The sequence below is a fragment of the Dendrobates tinctorius genome, unplaced genomic scaffold (assembly GCF_039654945.1).
Source record: "Dendrobates tinctorius isolate UK_male_01 unplaced genomic scaffold, ASM3965494v1 ptg000314l, whole genome shotgun sequence".
NCBI lineage: Eukaryota > Metazoa > Chordata > Amphibia > Anura > Dendrobatidae > Dendrobates > Dendrobates tinctorius.
In genome coordinates, this window is record NW_027361981.1 from 1,514,232 (window position 1) to 1,536,246 (window position 22,015).

Here is a 22,015-nt window from a genome sequence, read left to right on the forward strand (position 1 = left end):
GTTTTCTTTGACTGGTCTCCCTGAGGTCAGCGATTGTTTTGTGATGATAAGTGGAGAAGGAATACTTTAATTTTATTAAGATATATCACAAATTTTCTTTTATTTGCCTATACTATTGATTTATTCAAAGAATGTTGAAATAGCAGAGACCGTTTAACGTGGCTGTCTAGGACTTTTATATTGATGGCTTATCCTTAGGGCGCAGTCAGACTGCTATATTAATTGGAGCTAGATCGGAATGCATTGCTCGGACTGGCTGATGGCTCTCTGAAACCGAATGTGACAGTTGAATAGAAATATATGAAGCTGTCATGCTCGGGTCGGGAGAGCCACAACCAATCTGAGCATTGCGTTCCGATCTTGCTCCGATTTATATGGCTGTCTGATTGCGCACTTAGGATAGGTCATCAATATGTGATCGGTGTGGGTTCGACAACCGGTAACCCCACCAATCAGCTGTTCACATGTGATGCTAGTCACGTCTCACGGCCAAGCCGTGAGTCAGAGTGGTCAAGGAGTCCAAGATCAGAAGCCAGGAGGGTACATCATAAACAGAAGGAAAAGACAAAAGCGTAGTCAGGTAACGTTCCGAGGTCAGAGTAACGGGAGTATAATGGATCAGAGCTGAAGCGGTTAAACAGGCGGATGGTCAGAACGAAGTCCAAAGTCAGGCAACAGATCAAGCATATTGAACACAAGGCACAGAAGAGCACAGACCTCACAAGATGAATGTACGTCTGACAGTGGTCTGGTGGGAGAAGCTGCTCAGTTAAGTAGGCATGGCCATTACCCGGGATAGTGAACACCTGAAGCTGCCGACGCCTCCCAGTCACAGATTGACTTGTCGAGCTGTCAATAAACACACCGACACTTCATCACGCTCAGAACCAGACTGGACAGTCATGCTGTCAATCAAAGTACTGACAACTTCAGCATACCCCTGTACCAGACTGGACTGCCCAGATGTCAGTAACTGCATCCCAGACACCCTGAGGGGTGGAACAGTGACATCACAGTTCTGTCAACTGCATAGTGGCTACAACTGGGTACTGCACTATTTGCATCAATAGGGATCGGCCACTATGCAGTTGATAGAAGTTTGCTGTACATCTCCGTAACTGGCACTGGGAGCAACTGATTGGTGTGAGTGCCGGGTGTCACACCACCACCAATCAGATATTGATGACCTATCCCAAGAGCAGGGCACACGATCGTAGATTCATCCGAGATAATGGTGCCAATTATGCAAAGGACACACTGATCAAACTCTGATCAGAATTTGATCAGAGTGTCAGCATAATATGGTCTGATTCTCACGGATGAGAGAATTGGAGCACACTGGAGAAGAAGATGGAAAACAAAATCTCTCCATCTTCTCCATTGTGTCAACTTGTGGAAATCAGACTGTACTCTGATGTCATCTGTGTGCAGTCCAATGATTTTAACGCACTCATAGACTTGCATGGCCAAGTGCGATCTGAATATTAGATCAAACTCAGAGATGCTGCGATTTTTTTGCTCAGACCAAGACGTACATGTGCATGGCCCTTTACAACAACATTGGTACGAGTGTGATCCGATGTTTTATCGGATCGCACTCAGATGCAAAATACACTGGTGTGAGCAAGTCCTAAGGATAGGCGATTAATGTACAAGTCCTTGACAAACCCTTTAACCTTTTCAGAACCTTTGGGAATTGGTTTGATTGGGGATATTTGACCTTGCTGCCTTATCCCTTGAGTGTGAATGAGTTCTAAGGTTTTCTGCGCATTAACGTCACACACGTGCCATTCTTTGGCTAAAAAAGACACATTCCCATAAATCCCATTTGATCTACCCCCAAATGTGCACCCATAGATGCAATTATTAGGCTATGTGCACACGCTGTGGTTCCGCTGCGGTTTTGGCCGCAGCAGAATTTCAGCAGTTCTGCAGACAGTGTACAGTAGCAAGTTATCCTATGGGATTTACAATTTTCTGCGCACATGCTGCGGATTTTTATCTGCGGAAAAGCAGCGGTTTTGAATCCGCAGAAAGAAATGACATGTCAATTCTTTTCTGCGGATTCTGCTGCGGTTTTCCATCTCCTCTATTGTAGAGGTGATAAACCGCAGGTAAAACCGCAGGTCATTCTACCTGCCGTTCCGCAGATAAAAAATCCGCAGACCAATCCGCAGCGTGTGCACATAGCCTTAAAGGAGCAGGTCTGTTTTCCCATTAGACTAACTGGCAGAAAAAAAAATCAAAACAGTTAAGAATCCCCTTTATTAGGTGAATGTCTCTTCCGCCTTCCCCTCCCACTAGTGACTGCCGGCTGACTGCTTTGTAATGTTGCACTCCGCATTTTTTTGGTGAAATTGTAGAAAATTAGTTATATTTGTAATGTGTAAAAGAATACCGTATCCTTTAATGCTGTTTGTCTCATTCTTACACTAAAACATATTTTTGTTGTTAATTGAACACTTAGATAATACAGGTTTGCATTTGATTTTGGAGTCTTTCAGCATCCCCTCGGCTTGGCGTTGTTAGTTGTTACCTTGCTGCCTGCGTGTGACAGGAAGCGGATATCTACATGTACTTTTATCATACATCACATATGGCACATCTGGCTGAGTTCTTCCTACTTCCCCCTCCTCTACGCCAAAGCAGCCCCTTACACGGTTTACAGGAGGCCAAGGCCGCATCTATTGTTCCTATAGCGAGCGATACGAGGGTCTGCAAGCAAGTTTCTACCTCTCATCTCCGAGTTATGTCTCTTTCTACACCCACGGAATCACAGAGAAGGCAGAATTTGATCAGCACTTCAGAAATGGCAGGAGGTACAGTAATATCTTATTGTCAGGTCTCCCTTTAGGCTGTTTTGTATAACTGCACTTTAAAAATGTCCAATTTTGAAATGATACTACAGGATTTTGTCATCGGCAATATGAGGCATGAGCAAAGTTTTTGGTGGGACAATATGCGGTAGAAAATATGCGCAGAGGTACAAGGATGTTAGAATCGCTTTTTTGTCTTACTGTATATAGGCACAAAGGACAAGTGATTTCATACCTTAGCTTCACAGATTACAGTTTAACCGTACAAATATCAATAGCGCCTTCCACTTTGATTAAAAAAAATATTAATTTTAATAATCTGATACTTTTTTAATAAGAAAATGAATTGCTCATTAGCATCTTGCTCAAAGGCCGATCCAGACGAAAACGTTGCATACGTTGTACTGACGCCTCTGTATAATGTGCGCATAGAAAAAGTCGAAAACTATTGTGAGAGAAGTTGTTGTTTTTCTTTTTTTCCCATTTTGATTGAATTGGTAATGTTTGCCTATAGTGAGAGTCGATTCTCTCCTTTTCTGCATCCACCTCTACAAAACTGCAATGAACCTTATTCCAGTTGATTTTAATACAGCCGATGATTTATCGAGCATGATTTCGCCAAGGGATGGTCACCAAGTTGCTAATGAACCTAAAGATGATTTCAATAGCTTCGCAAATAAATTTAATACTGCAGAGAATATATTATATTAACTAGAACTTTTTGCCAGAGAGTTTTATTTAATGTGAATATACCACTTCTGCCTTAATGTTAACCGCATATAATAACTCATTTTAAAAACTAATTTTTTCAACCCAAACTTAAAACAATTGTGAAACGTTAAAATGTTATCAAGCAAAGATAAAATTCTATGTAACAGTTTGCTAATAGTCAAAAAATGAATTGAAACGAAACATGAAAACTTGGCCTATGTAGCTCTGACTAAAGGGCGAAACTCCCCGGATCGGAGGGAATATGGTGCGAACATATAGTGTATGTTGTAACGTACATTACTAGGAAAGGTTTGGGCTGACATCTGAGATGATAGTTGGTTAGGCCAACCACTGGCTTTTATGTGGCATCAATTAGGAAGGCTTCATTGCTGATAAGGTGCTCATACAAATGTCAGGGTTAAAAAAAGGTTTTATTGAGATCAAACCACATTGCGTCTAAGAATCCACTTGGTCAATAGGATTCTGTGTGGATCAAAGGAAGTTCATACATGTTGGCAGTAATAATGTACATACAAGGTCTGTCCTAGGGAGGGGGTGAAAAATGGAGAACGGCGATATGTGAGTGCACGATATACTTCTTATAAAGCAGCGTAAATTGTTGTGTGCGCCCAGACACAAACTGAATAACAAACATAATATTAGTGCGGGATGATTGTGAATGTGAAGTTCAGTTTTAGGTACCATGCATGGCATGCAAAAAATGCCCCGATTGGAAAAAAATTGGAAAAGGTGCGAGGAAGAGCCACAAAACTGATGAGGGGCATGGAGTGTAAGAGACGGCAAAAATAAAAAACTCTATTATCTTGAAAAAAGTTGTCTATAAGAGGATAAGACCAACTTGTAAAAATATTTCTATGGTCCATTAACACCATATTGCAGTTAGGTCATCATAAGAAAACAAGGATGCGCTGACGGTACGTGCACACGCTGCGGATTAATCCGCACGGATTTTGCAAAAACCGCAGATAATTCGCAGGTCCAAAGACCTGCGGATTATCTGCGGTTTTGCCTGCGGTTTGGTCCTGCGGATTCACTATCTCCACAATGGTGGAGATAGGAACCCGCAGCGGTTTCCGCAGAAAGAATTGACATGCAATTCTTTCTGCGGATTCAAAACCGCAGCAAATCCGCGCGGATTTTTCCGCAGCGTCGGCACAGCGGTTTTTATTTCCCATTCATTAGAATGGTACTGTACACCGCAGCTAAAGCTGCGGAAACGCAGCGGAATCCGCAGCGTGTGCACGTACCCTGAGTCCTACTGGGGGGGGAGTTGAATTACCGAGATGTAAAAAGGCTTCTTTATGTCAAGCGAATAAATGATCAGTTCATAACAGACCCCTGATTTCTGGAAGCAAAAAAAAAAACAACATAGAAATATTAGATGTGGATCCAGTCTTCAAACTATAACATTGCGAGTTACAGTTAGTGACAAAATGTACAGTTGGTGGAGAAAGGTTTAACTCGATGGACCGGGGTATTTTTTCAACCTACGTAACTATGTAGCTTTTGTCATACATGAGTTTTTAGATAAAACTGGAAAAGTGAGAATAGTTACGGACAATTGTGCTCACCTGATCAGATTGTGAGCTCGCAACCTCTGAAAAAGCTTTGGCTGCTGCAGACCCATGGTACTGGTAAACGTGGATTTTTGTGAGAAATAACAATACGATACCCTTTTTACACTTTTTTTATTCCTGTATGCCACATTTCCCTCCTTTGGTTTGACTTGATGAGTTTTTTTTTTACTTAACTGCATCAATAGAAGCCAAATAGCGATGAGGGAACGTGCTGGGATAAGGCGTCATCATATCATTCTCAGGTGCTGATCGAGTATCTTCGGTGTGCTCGAATACTATGTTCGAGTCCCCGCGGCTGCATGTCTCGCGGCTGTTTGACAGCCATAACACATGCAGGGGATTGTCTAACAAACAGGCTATCCCTGCTTGTGTTGTGGCTGTCAAACAGCCGCAAGACGTGCAGTCGCGGGGACTCAAACATATTATTTGAGCACTCCGAAGATGCTTTGTTAGGCCATGAGCATGCTCAGATAACACCTTATCAGAGCCCCTTTATTCATCATCAGAGCTATTAGCTAGGGTCACAGAAGCGTATTAAAAATCGGTCTGATTTTCATCCAGAAAAGGAGGACGATACTTTTTTCACTACTCATCCGTGTGTTGTCCGTATACTATCTGTTTTTATTTACTCAGCTGCTAATAATCATTTATAGGACCATTAACAGTATTCTATGATACAGAATTGTAATGTATCCGTAAAAATCAGACACCATATTGTGGTTTCGTATTTCATCCAATTTTCCTTTTCACAGACAAATTCTGTCAGTGAAGAAATCAGTCATCGACACTACCCATTTAAATAACCTTAGTCCGAGTTCTATCCAATAAAAACGTGTAGTACCCGTCCGATTCATACTGTGGTGTGAGCGAACCCTAAGGCACATAATGCGATTCTAAACATTGGATTTTGGCAAGAAAGAGACTGCACACCAACATTTGTAAGGGAGCAAATGCAAAGTTAATTCACCCGGGCATGGATGAATAGACAGGGCCTTGGGTTTCTTGGACTTGTCGGGCGTGCGTGGGTCTGTCTGGCAGTTTGACCACTTATGGACATCAAACACCTAGAACTGTGCAACGGAAATCATTTGCTTGTTCACTTCGGGTTGCCAAAACCAAACTTACCTGTGTTTAAAAAAAAAAAAAAAAAAAAAAAAATAGTCATCTAACCACAAGTTATTTCTTTAACTTTAATGTTTTCTAAACATTACTACAATTTTACTTCTGTATTTTAATTAAGCATCAGCCAGATGGTAACTATTTATTTCAGATTACAATTATATTTGAGATTGATAGAAATTCTATTTTGCTGTAAAATATATTTTACAGGAAAAAAAAAGCGTTTGAAAATTCTTTATGAACTTTTTCTTAAACTGTGCCATGATTTAAGTGTTGGCAAGTGCGTCAGGAAAATACCGGTAATTGGAACACATTACATATATCAGTGCTTGCACCAGAAACGCTCGAGTCTTGGCACACTGCACGCTATTGACACTGCAACGGCGCGCTATCAATAGAAAAGTGCAGCAAATTACAATGGGGCTGAGCATTGTCACTGGCCTGTATGTAAGCATCAGCTAATAACGCAAAAAAAAGCAAAGAATTAACTGATTTATACAAAGCAGGATGGAAAAACGAATAAAACTTACAGAGGAAGAATGGGCAAAAGATAAAAAAAAAGAACAATTAGTAAAAAAAAAGGCTGATAAAGACTGATATAAAATAGGAGGCAATCTCATATTTATCGATCTATCAATCTCTCTATCACATATCTATCTCTCTATTATCTATCTAATGATCTCTATATAATTGTCTACCTATTATCTATCTATCTATCTATCTATCTATCTATCTATCTATCTATCTATAGTATCTAATGATTCATTTGGAAACCTAGAGGACTGCAGCACTCCATTAACAATGTATAGTTTATTGATCCGTATTTGGTGCAACATTTCAGTTGTTTCACTTTTTTCTGTCTAAGGCTGCTTTCACACATCCGGCTTTTTGAATCCGGCATGATGCGGCGAAAAGTGTGAAAACCGGATCCGGAATTGGATCCGGTTTTGACACATAGAATTTAATGATCGCCGCATCGTGCAGGATGGACATGCGGCGCCTCCGTTTTTAGCCGGAAGCGTAAAATCTGCGCCATCCGGCGTCAGCAAAAAACGTTGCCTGCAACTTTTTTTGCAGCGCCGGAACGGCTTTTTCAACAGCGCATGCGTGGGCACTGTGAGGTTTAACCCACAAGTGCCCGGCGAGCGCGCGTGTATCTCTCCCCCCCACATACCGCTGCCTCTCTCGTCCCCGGTGCAGCTCCTTTAAATACTTTCCAACCGGATCAGGCGCCGCATCTGCATCCGGTGTCACCGCTGCAGGCCTGATCCGGCGGTACAGCTTTTCGCCGCACGCCGCCGCACCCCTGACACCGGATGTGTGAAAGCAGCCTAACCTATTTCATGTTCTTACAGAGAATAAGACTAAAATATGGCAGAATTTATAATGATATTTTGTACATGTTAACAAATTTTGTTTCAATTAATATTTAAAGGAAAATCTCAAAGAAGACTTTGGGTCTGTGCACACGTTGCGGATTCTGGTGCGGATCCGCAGCAGATTCTCCTGCGTTGTACAGTACCATTATATTCAATGTAAAATAAAAACCGCTGTGCACATGCTGCAGAAATTTCCGTGCAGATTTGCTGCAGTTTTCAATCTGCAGCATGTCAATTCTTTGTGCGGATTCCGCAGTGTTTTTACACCTCTTCCATTATAGAAATTCACAGGTGTAAAAACGCAGGTAAAATCCACACAAAAACTGCAGAAAATCCACAGTAAATCTGCACTCAATCCGCAGGCAAAATGCAGGTAGGTAAAATGCAGGTAATTTTACCTGAGGATTTAGCAAAATCCGCAGCAGAATCCACAACATGTACACATACCCTTTAAGATCTTATTCTGTCCGCATGTGTGGTTTTTGCTCTCTTAGGCGGGTTTCACATTTGCGTTACAGGCCGCAGCACCGGCCTGCGCACGGCCGCCACTAAGCCCCGCCCCCTGCCGTGCCTCCGGTGGTAGCTCCACCTCCGGGCGCATGACGCTGCATGCGTCATGCGTCCCCTATCTTTATCACTGAAGACGCAGGCCGTGCGCAGTATGCGTTAGGCGGCGCCAGCGTCCTTTTGACGGTGCGCCGACCAGCGTCAAACGCAACCTGTTGCAATTTGGTTGCGCTCGGCGCACCGTCAAAAGGACGCAGGCGCCGCTAAACGCATACTGCGCACAGCCTGCGTCCTCAGTGATAAAGATAGGGGATGCATGACGCATGCAGCGTCATGCGCCCGGAGGTGGAGCTACCGCCGGAGGCACGGCAGGGGTGGGGCTTAGCGGCGGCCGTGCGCAGGCCGGCGCTGCGGCCTGTAACGCAAATGTGAAACCGGCCTTATTCATTAAGTATAAATGGCTTCCAAATTACTTGCGTCTTTGAAAAACTCCAGCAAGAAATTGTCAGCTCACCAAAGTCGGTATCTGCAACCATCTGCAGCTGGAGACTATGCACAGACCAGCCAATGACCATGGAAAAGTGAGAGGAATGTCCAGCGAGAGGCGCTGTGAAGAAAATAAAACTTCACTTTCATTGGTCACAATGAAAAATCCATCCAGTAGTTAAATGCCCATGAAGGGATGGATGAACACAACCTGCGTGTTTCATGACTGGATGTAGTTTTTATTTTTTCCAATAAATGTGAAGATTTACAAGGAGCGCCTCTGACATCTCACTAAACTCCCTCCCTTAATTTGATGCCCTTTCACAAAATAGAGAAATGCATTCACAACCAGTAAGTTTGCATTGCCAAAAAATTTCAGTATGATAATTGTGTTTTCCACTAGCAACAATGGGCGAAATCTGCCGCAGTTGTGCACATGTAGAGTAATGCAGCAGGTTGCAAATTGTAGGTGCAGAATATGCATAAAAAAATCTTTACCAAATCCTCCACATCAAAACGTGCCCTAAAGTTGTCATTATCGGTCATTCAGCAGCTGACATTAGAAAACAGACACCAGTGGCACGATTATTCCAGGGATAGAGCTGGTAAACTTTTAAGAGTATGTTGATTTTTTTTGTAAAATTAGGGCAACTCTTTCCATTTTGCTGCAGTTTTGCTGAAGTCTCTGTGAAAATGCAGTGTGTCCACAGTGTGATCATTCCCTGCCTGATGGGATGAAATGTAATGTTCTTGTCAGACTAAAATGGCGTATAGGAAAGAGCTACATGCTTTTTGGGGTCTTCATTTTTATAGTAAGCTATAGATTTCAGTGTGTTCCGTTCTATGATCTATTTATTATATAGGCAAATAGCAAGGAGGATTTTGCAGTATATCCTATTCTGGACAAAACCTACGATAGAAACAAAATGAGTATCTACCCTGCTGTGAGTAAATAGTAAAAGTACATATAAGTAACATAGGATACTTAGTAAACACTGTTTTTTATAAAAAAAAAAAAAAGCATAAAAGCCATCCCACCACAACAAGGTGTACCCTAATTGGAATGGTCTTATCCTCTAATATTAAAACCACATACTTAAACATTGAGCATATACCAACTTATGCTCCGGCTCATTTGTTTGGTTTTACTGTATTTTTTTGTACCATGTACAAACAGGGGCATTGTTCCTCCTTTTGAGCTTGGCATTTCATCTACATATCTTCCCTTGACCAGAAGTGATAAACGAGTATACTCGTTGCTCGGGTCTCCCTGAGCATGCTTGGGTGGTCTCCGAGTATTTTGGGTTGCTCGGAGATTTAGATTTCGCCGTCTCAGCTGCATGATTTGCGACTGCTAGACAGCTTGAATACATGTGAGTAATGCCTGTTTGTTAGGGAATTCCCACATGTATTCAGCCGGTCTACAAGTCGCAAATCATGCAGCTGAGAAGACGAAAACTAAATCTCCGAGCACGCCAAAATACTCGGAGATCACCTGAGCATGCTCGGGGAGACCCGAGCAACAATGCTACTCGCCCATCACTAATGACCAAGTGTCTGAACAGTCGGAAACCGATCCTGATTTGCCCTCGTCTACATTGAGCTCGTCTTAAGGGCCTGTCACACTAAGCGATATCGCTAGCAATATCGCTATAACTTGTGACGCTATAGCGATATTGCTAGCGATATCGCGGTGTCTGATACTTACCTCCGACCGCTCCCCCGCTGGTTATCGCTGATCGCGCAAGAACAGGCTGGACTTTTTCTCGTCGTCAGCTTCCTGCGGCGCTTCCTGCTGTCACGACGAGCGACGTGTGGACGCGGGTGGGAGGACGTCAGGATCGCCTCGTCTGACAGGTAAGTAGCGACCCCCGTCCGCTGCTATGTCGCTGGTGAGATCTGCCTGTGTGGCAGCTCACTAGCGACCACTTGCACCAGCGATCCTGACCGCGTCATATCGCTGGTCGGGATCGCTGGTACATCGCTAAGTGTGACAGTACCTTTACACTAAGTGAGGTTTTAATACTAGAGTATAGAAGCATCCTGATTGAGGTACACTTTGTTGTGGTGGGACAGCTTTTATGATTTTTTTGATCAAAAACTGTGTTTATTAAGTAGTCCATGTTATTTATATGTATTGTTGCTATTTTTTTTTTACTGCAGGGTATATGCTCACTTTGTTTCTAGCTTAGGTTTTGTGTGTTAAATGGACAGAGTGTGAACATGCTCTTATATGTTGCATGTTTACCAACTTATGCTCCAGCTCATTTCTTTGGTTAGGTTTTAATGGAGTCTGTTATATTGCCATGCTATGTTAATGGTGTCTGCAATGTTTCTGAAATACCACAACTATAACCGAACAGCATGAAGCAGCTGCAAGGATCTCACTAACATGCTTGATCTTTTATCATGTAGGATAAATTGTATTAACCTAAATAGGCATTAAAGTGAGTCTAAAGGCCCCTTTACATTTAGTGATGCATCAGCGATCCGACCACGATACGACCCGGTCAGGATCGCTGGTGCATCGCTAAATGGTCGCTAGTGAGCTGCCAAACAGGCAGATCTCACTAGCCATGTAGCGACGCGGCATCGGTCGTTACTTACCTTTCACACTCAGCGATGCTGACGTCCTCCCGCCCGCGTCCACATGTCGCTTGTCGGCGCCAGCAGGAAGCGCCCGACGAGAAATGGACCCGTCCGATCTTGCGCGATCAGCGACAGACAGCGGGGGAGCCGGTCGGAGGTAAGAATCACACATAGCGATATTGCTAGCAATATCGCTGCTGCGTCACAAAATCGGTGACGCTTTAGCGATAATGCTAGGGATATCGCTATGTGTAAAGCCCCCTTAAGAGCACTAGATAAGTAAAGGGTAAAGCAGTTTATACATAGCTAGGATGTTGCTGATAATTCTCAAGTTTAAATTACAAGTGTCCCCTGGGAGGTGCTATGTATATACAGAGTCCTAGGTTTTCTGCACTGACCAGTACCCAGAAAATCTCCTCTGAGGGGACAATTCTGGTGGTCTCCTGGGTGGACATGTAACGTGGTGTGGGGCGGTACCTGTGGGCGAGGTACTCGTCCTTTGCGCCTCGGCATGTTACATGAAGATTTGGGTCCAGGCTGGGTGTTGTAGACTTGTGCTGTGAGGGTGTTACGTCCATGCAGGCCGCATGATGCCAGTGACTTTGGCTGGTCAGGACTAGAGATGAGTGAATTTGTTCGGTTCCCTCTTAATCGGCAAGCTATGGCGCTTACCGAATAAGCTGCAGAGGGACCCCAGCTTCCTGGATTGCACCGGCTGAACAGCTGATCGGCCCCACAGCTGCATGTGTCGCGGTTGTGTCACAGTCACAGCATATGCATGGAGAGCCTGTGTGTTGGACTTTGCTGGCTTGTAAATGCAGTTCTGGGTGTGATGGTGAATATATTTTTTAATTTGATATTCTTATGACCTAATGATAAATGTACACTACTGTTCAAAAGTTTGGGGTCACCCAGACAATTGTGTGTTTTCCATGAAAACTCGTACTTTTATTACTCAAATGAGTTGCCAAATGAATTTAAAATCTAGTCCAGACATTGACAAGGTTCGAAAAAAAGATTTTTATTTGAAATAATAATTTTCTCCTTCAAACTTTGCTTTCGTCAAAGAATGCTCCCTTTGCAGCAATTACAGCATTGCAGACCTTTGGCATCCTAGCAGTTAATTTGCTGAGGTTATTTGGAGAAATTTCACCCCATGCTTCCAGAAGCCGCTCCCACAAGTTGGTTTGGCTTGATGGGCACTTTTTGCGTACCATACGGTCAAGCTGCTCCCACAACAGCTCAATGGGGTTGAGATCTGGTGACTGCGCTGGCCACTCCATTACAGATAGAATGCCAGCTGCCTGATTCTTCCCTAAATAGTTCTTGCATAATTTGGAGGTGTGCTTTGGGTCATTGTCCTGCTGTAGGATGAAATTTGCTCCAATCAAGCACCATCCACAGGGTATGGCATGGCTTTGCAAAATGGAGTAATAGCCTTCCTTATTCAAAATCCCTTTTACCTTGTACAAATCTCCCATTTTACCAGCACCAAAGCAACCCCAGACCAACACATTACCTCCACCATGCTTGACAGATGGCGTCAGGCACTCTTCCAGCATCTTTGCAGCTGTTCTGCAATTACCAAATGTTCTTCTGTGTGATCCAAACACCTCAAATTTGGATTCTTCTGTCCATAACACTTTTTTCCAATCTTCCTCTGTCAATGTCTGTGTTCTTTTCCCCATATTAATCTTTTCCTTTTATTAGCCAGTCTCAGATATGGCTTTTTCTTTGCCACTCTGTCCTGAAGGCCTGCATCCCCGAGTCACCTCTTCACTGTAGACGTTGACACTGGCGTTTTGCATGTACTATTTAAAGAAGCTGCCAGTTGAGGACCTGTGAGGTGTTGATTTCTCAAACTACAGACTCCAATGTACTTGTCTTGTTGCTCAGGTGTGCAGCGGGGCCTCCCACTTCTCTTTCTACTCTGATTAGAGCCTGTTTGTGCTCTCCTCTGCAGGGAGTAGTACACACAGTTGTAGGAAATCTTCAGTTTCTTGGCAATTTCTCTCATGAAATTGCCTTAATTTCTAAGAACAAGAATAGACTGTTGAGTTTCACATGAAAGTTCTTTTTTTCTGCCCATTTTGAGAGTTTAATGTAATGAACAAATGTAATGCTCCAGATTCTCAACTAGCTCAAAAGGAAGGTCAGGTTTATAGCTTCTCTAATCAGCCAAACTGTTTTCAGCTGTGCTAACATACTTGCACAAGGGTTTTCAAGGGTAGTCTAACCATCCATTAGCCTTCTTACACAGCAAACACAAAGTACCATAAGAACACTGGAGTGATGGTTGTTGGAAATGGGCCTCTATACACCCATGAAGATATTGCACTACAAACCAGACGTTTGCAACTAGAAGTCATTTACCAGATTAACAATGTATAGAGTGTATTTCTGAATCATTTAATGTTAGCTTCATTGAAAAAAACTGTGCTTTTCTTTCAAAAATAAGGAAATTTCTAAGTGACCCTAAACTTTTGAACGGGCGTGTAAATATTCAGCTTTTTTTTAAATCACAGTACATGGAAGATTAAGGCTATGTGCACACATTGCGTTTTTTCCACGCGGAAATGGGCCAAAAATGCTATGGCATCCTTATGCAAGCTAATTCAATGACATTTCTGAAGTGTTGTGCACATGATCAGTAATTTTCCTTAAGTATTTGCAGTGCATTTTACCTACATCATGTCAATTCTTTGTGCGTTTCTGCAGTGTTTTTTACCCATTGACTTCAACTGAGTCAGTCAAATTCGCAGCAAAAACCCAGGTATAAAAATGTTTGCTGATTTGCTGAGTTTTTGTTTTGTGTTTTACCAGCTTCCTATGATCCTCTGTGTGACAGCGCGGAAAACACAGGAGTGTTAGTTCTTATCGGCGGTAACGCTACCGCTGGTAAGACAGTTGGTCAGAGTGCTGTGGGGTAACGCTGTCAGATGTCAGCATGACCCCGCACCTGTGACTGTGACCCACGGTATCGCTACCGCAGACTGTCGGTCAGAGTGCTGCGGGATCATGATGTCAGCGTGATCCCGCAGCTGTGACTGCAACTCACGGTAACGCTACCACAGACCGACGGTCAGAGTGCTGCGGGATCATGGTGTCAGACTGCGGACCGTCGGTCAGCGTGACTCTGCAACTGTGACTGACTCGCAGCTGTGACTGTGATCTGCGGTAACACAAACACGGGTAAGACTGTAGGTCAGAGCACTGCCGGGTCATGCTGTCAGATGTCAGCATGACCCACAGCGGTGACTGTGATCCGCAGAGGTGACCTGCGATAAAAAACTTACTGCAGGTCAGCAGGCGTGGGCTGATGAGACGACTGCTCCCATCAGGCTACATCTGTTGTCACTGATAACAGTGACAGAAGGGGCCGCTGATGGGAGATGTAGTCTCTTCTGCCGACGCCTGTGCTCACAGTTAAAAAAAAGTTAAATAATTACATACACATTCACATAAAAATAAAAACCCATTATACTCACCTAACACCAAATCCCTGATGCCCTCGTCTCCTAGAAAAAAAGGAAAATAATAAACCAACATATACTCACCTGTCTGCTGTAGTCCACATAATCCAGAGTGTCCCACGGTGATCTCAAGTGTAGAACAGTCACATCTGCTCTACCCGGCCGCCGACCATACACTGACAGGAGGTAGTCACTCCCGCAGTGTATCACTGAGCTGCTGTGAGAGAGTTCACCGGAGTTCATCAGCTGATCAGCTCCAGTGCTCTCACTTGCGAACTTTCCCATGCAGCAGTGGTGCTGAAAGTGAGATCACCGGCCCTGATCAGCTGATGAATGCAGGTGAAGTTTCTCACGGTAGGTCAGTAATACACTGCGGGAACGATTACCTCCTGTCAGTGTATCGCCAGCTGACTTTGAGAGCAGTCACATCACTGAGGTGACTGCTCTCAAAGTGATCAGGATCACCGTGGGACATTATGGATTATCTTCTTGGTGGACAGGTGAGGAATATTGTGGTTTATTACGGTACATCAGGTTACTAGACAAAAAAGACAATAATAGAACTTTTTGCCAACCCTACCCATCACAACCATAATAAACCACTTTAACCAAAAGTAATTATGCAATAAGACCAGCCAGAAAAAATGTAGAGATAATATATTCAATACAACACTTCACAATGTATATCTCCATGACATAATGACACAGTCAAAATACAAATAAAGTCGTCAGATAGCATGTAGTTGGTATAACATAGTGAAAAATATACTACCAGCACAGTCAGAAAAAAGTGGAAACCCATAGAAAAATAAAGTGAATACCCCACGTATATCGTCACTAAGCCCTTGAACTTCATCTGTGGCAAAAAGGGCAGTTTTCTGTAAACAAAAAGCAGACAAACGTTATTAAATGCAAAAACAAATTAATATACAAAAATGTGATATTGGCACCACTGCATCAACCTCTACATAATTTATGATAATTCATGGGTCATAAATATTGGGAGAGGATTGACTTAGTGTTTTTTCATAAAATAATTTTATAAAAATTAAAGTGATTTTCTCAAAAATCTATTCTAAACTGCTGCTTCTACATAAAAACATGGATGTTGACAAAAAAAAAACCTTAGTCAGATCATTTTGATTTATATTGCATAAGACTGTATAGTGGGCATACATTGTGACATGTACATAGGGAATTTTTTTCAACAGTATCTACAAAGGAACAACTACTTCTTGTTGGAAAGTTTCTAAAGAACATCAGTGGCTATTAATATATTGAACAAAATGTACCGTAATTATCACTATCATTACTGCTTTAGTGTGCTTGACATTAAAATTTCAGAAAAGTATCTACAATATTCATTGTAACTCGAGGAACATGATAGAGAATCATTAATTAAGAATCCATATAATCCCAAATAACACTCAGTCTTGGCGGAGGGGTTTTGGTGCCTGCTATCCCATGAAGCTGTTTGCCAGCGGCGGCTACACTTAGAATGGAGCTGCACTTTGAAGCACCAAAGTGTATTTATCCTGCGTTCAGTGGAGCAAATAACAGCTGATCAGTGGGGGTGTCAGTGGTCTCAGACTGATCCGAAATTGGTGACCTAACCTATAGATCGCCACACTGTATGAGCAATTATCTATTAATATGAGAAATTATCACTTTAATTAATTTTTCAAGATAATAGTTAACTGACAGCAAATTCAGAAAAAATGTACAGTTGTGTGAAAAAGTGTTTTCCCCTTCCTGATTTCCAATTCTTTTGCATGTATGTCACACTTACATGTTTCAGATCACCAAACAAATTTAAATATTAGACAAAGATAACACAAGAAAACACAAAATGCAGTTTATAAATGAAGGTCTTTATTATTAAGGGAAAAAGAAATCCCAACCTACAGGGTCCTGTGTGAAAAAGTGATTGAGCCCTAAACCTAATAACTGGTTAAATTTATCATGCTCTGTGGTCTTGAGAGACCCCAGAACATAAAGAACATAAAAGGAAATGTTCAATTAGTGGAGAATAACTTTGCTGCAAATTGAATTTATATAGCTATTTACACACCATGAACAGAAAATCACTTAAACGTTAATCACTTAATCATTTTAGATGTTCCGATTGTCCTATGAATTTTTAAAACATTTTTGATGGATTTCCATATCACAAATAAAAAAATGTAAAAAATTTAAAAAAAAGAGAAATCTTCAATTTTTTTACATCGGCCTAATAGCAACCACTTCACTACATTTAATGTACAATTAGGTCAAAGGTCATGTCCCTATCTTTGATGTGGGCTCAGACATTTATTAACTTAATTGTAATTTTTATAAAATGTTGACAGGTCTAGATAGACAATAATAACAATAATAATCCATACTCCTGGAATTAAAAAAAAAAAAATGTATAAATCCTGTTTTTAAAACATGAAATAATCCTGGCAAAAAAAAACTGTAAAATAATCCTGACTAGAAAACAGGTAATATTATAAATTATAAAGCATCTAATAATCCTGCCTATAAAAAATATGATAGTTCTTGTTTTAATACATGCATCAGTCTTTGATATAAAATATGTAATAGTCCTAGCCATAAAAACATGTAAATGTCTTTGTTATAAAATATAATAGTTCAAGTTATAGAATATGTAGCTGTCTTGATAAAACATGTGAGAATCCTGGTTTTAAGAAACAAATTAATGACATAACAAAGATTCTACAAATTCAAGAAAAATTTTTTCGGACTATAATGTGGAAGAAAATGGGGGTGCGTCTTATAGTCTGGATGTACTGGCTCTGGTGGGGAGGTGGTGGAGCGGCATCGGTGGAGCAGTGGGTCACAGGGGGCTGGAGCCGGCGGCTGTGGCTAACTCCTGTGCCCGCTGCTCCAGAGAATTGAATATTCACTGCTTTCCATGCCCATGGGTGTGAAGGACAATGAATATTAATTTCTCTTTAATGACATCCTAGTATGATTGGCCCCCATCCCAGTCCTGGTATGCATGGTCCCATCCTTTCCTTATCCAGTTATGATTGGCCCCCACCCCCATCCTGGTATGCATGGCCCCGTCACAAAACTTAAAAAAACCCCATACCATTACACTTACCTTCCTGGTGCTCCTTCGCAGCGTCTTGCTCCAATGCCAGCAGCTGTTTAAAGCTTGTAAGCAGCGCATGGCAGGGACATCATGCACTGCTTGCAAGCCGAAGGGCAGCTGCCAGAATACTTAATGCTCTGCAAGCCAGGACTGTGTGCGCTCAAAGCAGTGAGTATTCATTGCTCTCTAGTGAACACAGTGTCAGCCAGAGACTTCCTGTGGCTGCTGGCAGTCACGTGTGCCGCTACTTAAGAGAAATGAATATTCAAGGAATGAGGTGAATATTCATTTCTCTTAAGTATCAGCACATGTGACTGCCAGCAGCCACAGGAAGGCTCTGACTGACACTGTACGTGCTACTGAAGAGCAATGAATACTCACTGCTCTCTGCGCACACAGTCCCGGTGTGGAGAGCAGTGAGTATTCCGGTAGCTGCCCTTTGGCTTGCAAGCAGTGCATGATGTCCCTGCCATGCGCTGCTTACAAGCATAAAGCAGTTGCTGGCATCGGAACAGGATGCTGCAAGGGAGCATCGGGTAGGTAAGTGCAATGATTCTTTTTATGTTTTCTGATGGGGCCATGCATATCAGGATGGGGTGGGGGCCAATAATACCAGGATAAGGATGGGACCATGCATACCAGGACGGAGATGGGGTCCCTGCATACCAGGTTAAGGATGAGGTCATGCATACTAGGACGAGATAGGGCCCTGCATATCAGAATAGGGATGAGGGTGATCATTCCTGCCAGGATAGGGATAAGTGGGACCATTCCTACCAGGATAGGGAGGAGTAGCCATGCATACCAGGGTAGGGATGAAGGGGGCCATGCATACCAAGATAGGGATAAGGGGTCCATGCATACCAGGGTAGGGATGAGGGGGACATGCCTACCAGGATAGGGATGAGAGGGCCATGCATACCAGGGTAGGGATGAGGGGGCCATGCATGCCAGGGTAGGGATGAGGGGGGCCATGCATATCAGGGAAGGGATGAGGGAGTCATGCATATCAAAATAGGGATAAGGGGGCCATGCATACAAGGGTAGGGATGACAGGGGCAATGCATACCAGGGTAGGGATGAGGGGGGCCATGCATACCATGGTAGGGATGAGGGGGGCCATGCATACTAGGATAGGGATGAGGGAGCCATGCATACCAGGGTAGGGATGAGGGAGCCATGCATACCAGGATAGGGATGAAGGGGCCATGTGCATCAGGATCGGGATGGGGGGACCAAATATACCAGGATAGGGATGAGGGGGCCATGTGCATCAGGATGGGGATGAGGGGACCATATATACCAGGATAGGGAATATTAAGTACAGAATTGACCACATTTTTTGCTTCAATTTTTTTCCTAATTTCCTCCTCTAAAACCTAGGTGGATCTTATAGTCCAGTGCGTCTTTATTGTGTGAAAAATATGATACTTCATTGTGTAAGCACTACCAAAACCCACAGAAACATTTAAAAACATAACAAATTCCGAAAATCATTTATATAGATGTTTTTAGCTAGCTCAGACAACCCCAAAATCGGGCATTGGGCCAAAAAAATATTTGTCTACGAACAAAGCAATAATAAAGCAATAAATATTGTTAAAAAAATCCTTTAAAAATCCTTAAAAATAATATAGCAAATATGTAATTAAAAAGAATACAAAAAAATGCCATATATCTCACACGAGATAAACATGGATTGTGGAGGCGGAGTGGACCAATAAGGTCAGCTAGCTGCTAGAAACCTCACACGTAGCACTCTGAAACAGCTTTGTCAGGGTCCTTGCATTGAAACATGTAATAATATTGGTCATAGAACATGTCATAAAACCCCAATTCTCAAAAATTTGGGACGTTGTGTGAAATGTAAAGAAAACAAGGATGCAATGATTTGGAAATCTCTTACTGGCATATTTTATTCACAGCAGAACTCGTAGATGACGGATCAGAATGAGAACATTAGACACATTTAATTTCATTTGAAAAATTAACTAAAATAAGTTGGCATAGGGCTATGTCTATCATTATATAGCATACCCTCTATTTTTTCCATCAATCTGTAAACAGCAGGGAAAAGAGTAGACAAGTGCTGGGGTTTTGGGAGAGGAATGTTGTCCCATTCTTGTCTGATGTGGGATTCTTGCTGCTCAACAGTCTTGGGTCTTCTTTGTTGGAAACAAGCTGGATGGTCCTTCTCCTCCTGAGTCCGCAGGATAAGGCGTCCGTGGTTTCCATAAAAAATTTCACGTTTTGATTCATCTGATCACAGAACAGTTTTCTAGTTTGCCTCAGTCCATTATACATAAGCTTGGGCCCACAGAATACTGCAGCATTTCTATATTGGGTTGATATACGAGTTTTCTTTGCACGAAAGAGCTTTAACTTGCATTTTTGACCTGTACAGCAAACTGTGATAACAGATAATGATTTCTGGAAGTATTCCTCAGCCCATGCAGCGATTTGCACAACAAAATCATGTTGTTTTTAATGCAATGCCATCTGAGGGTCCGTAGATCATAAGCATCTAATATTGACTGTCAGTGTTATCCCCTGTGCACATGGATTTCTCCAGAATCTCTGAACCTTTTGATATTATGTTCTGAAGATGGTGGGATATTCAAAGTCTTTGTAATGTTATGTTGTGGATCATTTTTCTGAAATCGTTCCACAATTTTTAGATGCAATTGTTCACAGATTGGTGAACCCCTGACCATCTTTACTTCTGCGAGACTCTGCCTCTCTAAACATGCTCTTTTTCTACACAATCATGTTAATTGAAATTTGACTTTCCAGCTGGTTTTCACTAGTACCATTTACTTTTTCAGCCTTTTGCTGCCTGTTCTCACTTTTTTGAGATGTATTGCTGCCATCAATTTCTAAATTAGTCAATTTTATCAAATGAGATGGAAAATGTCTAAAATTCAACCTCTGATCTGTGTTCTATGTTTTGTAGTGAACATAATATGCCTATAAGATATTTACAAATCATTACATTCATGTTTTCTTTAACCCCCTTCCAACATCGGGTGTAATAGTACGCTATTGTCTGACTCCCTCCCTTTGATGTGGGCTCCGGCGATGAGCCCATATCTTTCCTGGGACATGTCAGCTGTTTTGAACAGCTGTGTGGAATCATGATCCACCTGTGGCTATTAACCCTATAAATGCCGCTGTCAAACGCTGACAGCGGCATTTAACAAGCGCTTCCGGCAATCGCGCCAAAAAATCCACCCACCGGTGACCCACGTCACGTGATCGCGGGTCACCGGTGGATTGGCATGACAACCGCAGGTTTCCTGGAGACCTCCTATGGTTGTCACTGACGCCCAGTGGTTGGCGCTCATAGCAAGTGAGTTTTTCTAGTACATACAGGTGAACTGATCATCGCCCCTATTTGGCTGAGCTGATTGGGTTGTGGCAGCTTCTAGTCTCCCATGGAGGCAATTGAAGCACGCCAAAAGTTAAAAAAATGTTTTTAAAAATATAAAAATTTTATAAAAGTTCAAATCACCCCCCCTTTCACCCCATTCAAAATAAAACAATAAAAAAATCAATCATACATATATTTGGTGTCGCCGTATTCAGAATCCCCAATCTATAAATAAAAAAAGGATTAACCTGATCGCTAAACGACGTAGCGAGAAAAAAAAGTCAAAACTCCAGAATTACATTTTTTTGGTCACCGCGACATTGCATTAAAATGCAATAATGGGTGATCCGAAGATCGTATCTGCACCAAGATGGTATGATTAAAAGCGTCAGCTCGGCACGCAAAAAATAAGCCCTCACCCAACCCCAGAACACGAAAAATGGAGACGCTATGGGTCTCGGAAAATGGCACAATTTTTTTTTTTTTTAACAAAGTTTGTGATTTTTTTTTACCACTTATATAAGAAAGAACCTAGACATGTTTGGTGTCTATGAACTCGTAATGACCTGGAGAATCATAATGGCAGGACAATATTAGCATTTAGTGAACCTAGTAAAAAAGCCAAACAAAAAACAAGTGTGGGATTGCACATTTCTTACAATTTTGCCACACTTGGATTTTTTTTCCCATTTTCTAGTACACAACATGGTAAGGTGTCGTTGAAAAGTACAACTCGTCCCGCAAAAAAACAAGCCCTCACATGGCCATATTGATGGAAAAATAAAAAAGTTATGGCTCTGGGAAGAATGGGAGCGAAAAACAAAAATGCAAAATCGGAAAAAGCTCTGGGGGGGTTAAGGGGTTAAA

General features: G+C 42.2%; 1 protein-coding gene across 4 annotated transcripts in view; it reads left to right on the top strand.

The window, feature by feature from the left end:
* RHOH (ras homolog family member H) overlaps positions 1-22,015 on the top strand; it is a 207,849-nt gene that overhangs the window by 167,589 nt on the left and 18,245 nt on the right. The window contains exon 1 of one of the 4 annotated variants that reach the window (XM_073561111.1): positions 2,481-2,819. The exons of the other annotated variants lie outside the window; for them this stretch is intronic. The gene's annotated coding sequence lies outside the window, so the exon portion shown is untranslated. Of the gene's footprint in view, positions 1-2,480; positions 2,820-22,015 lie in introns of those variants that run through there. 4 annotated transcript variants of the gene reach the window in all.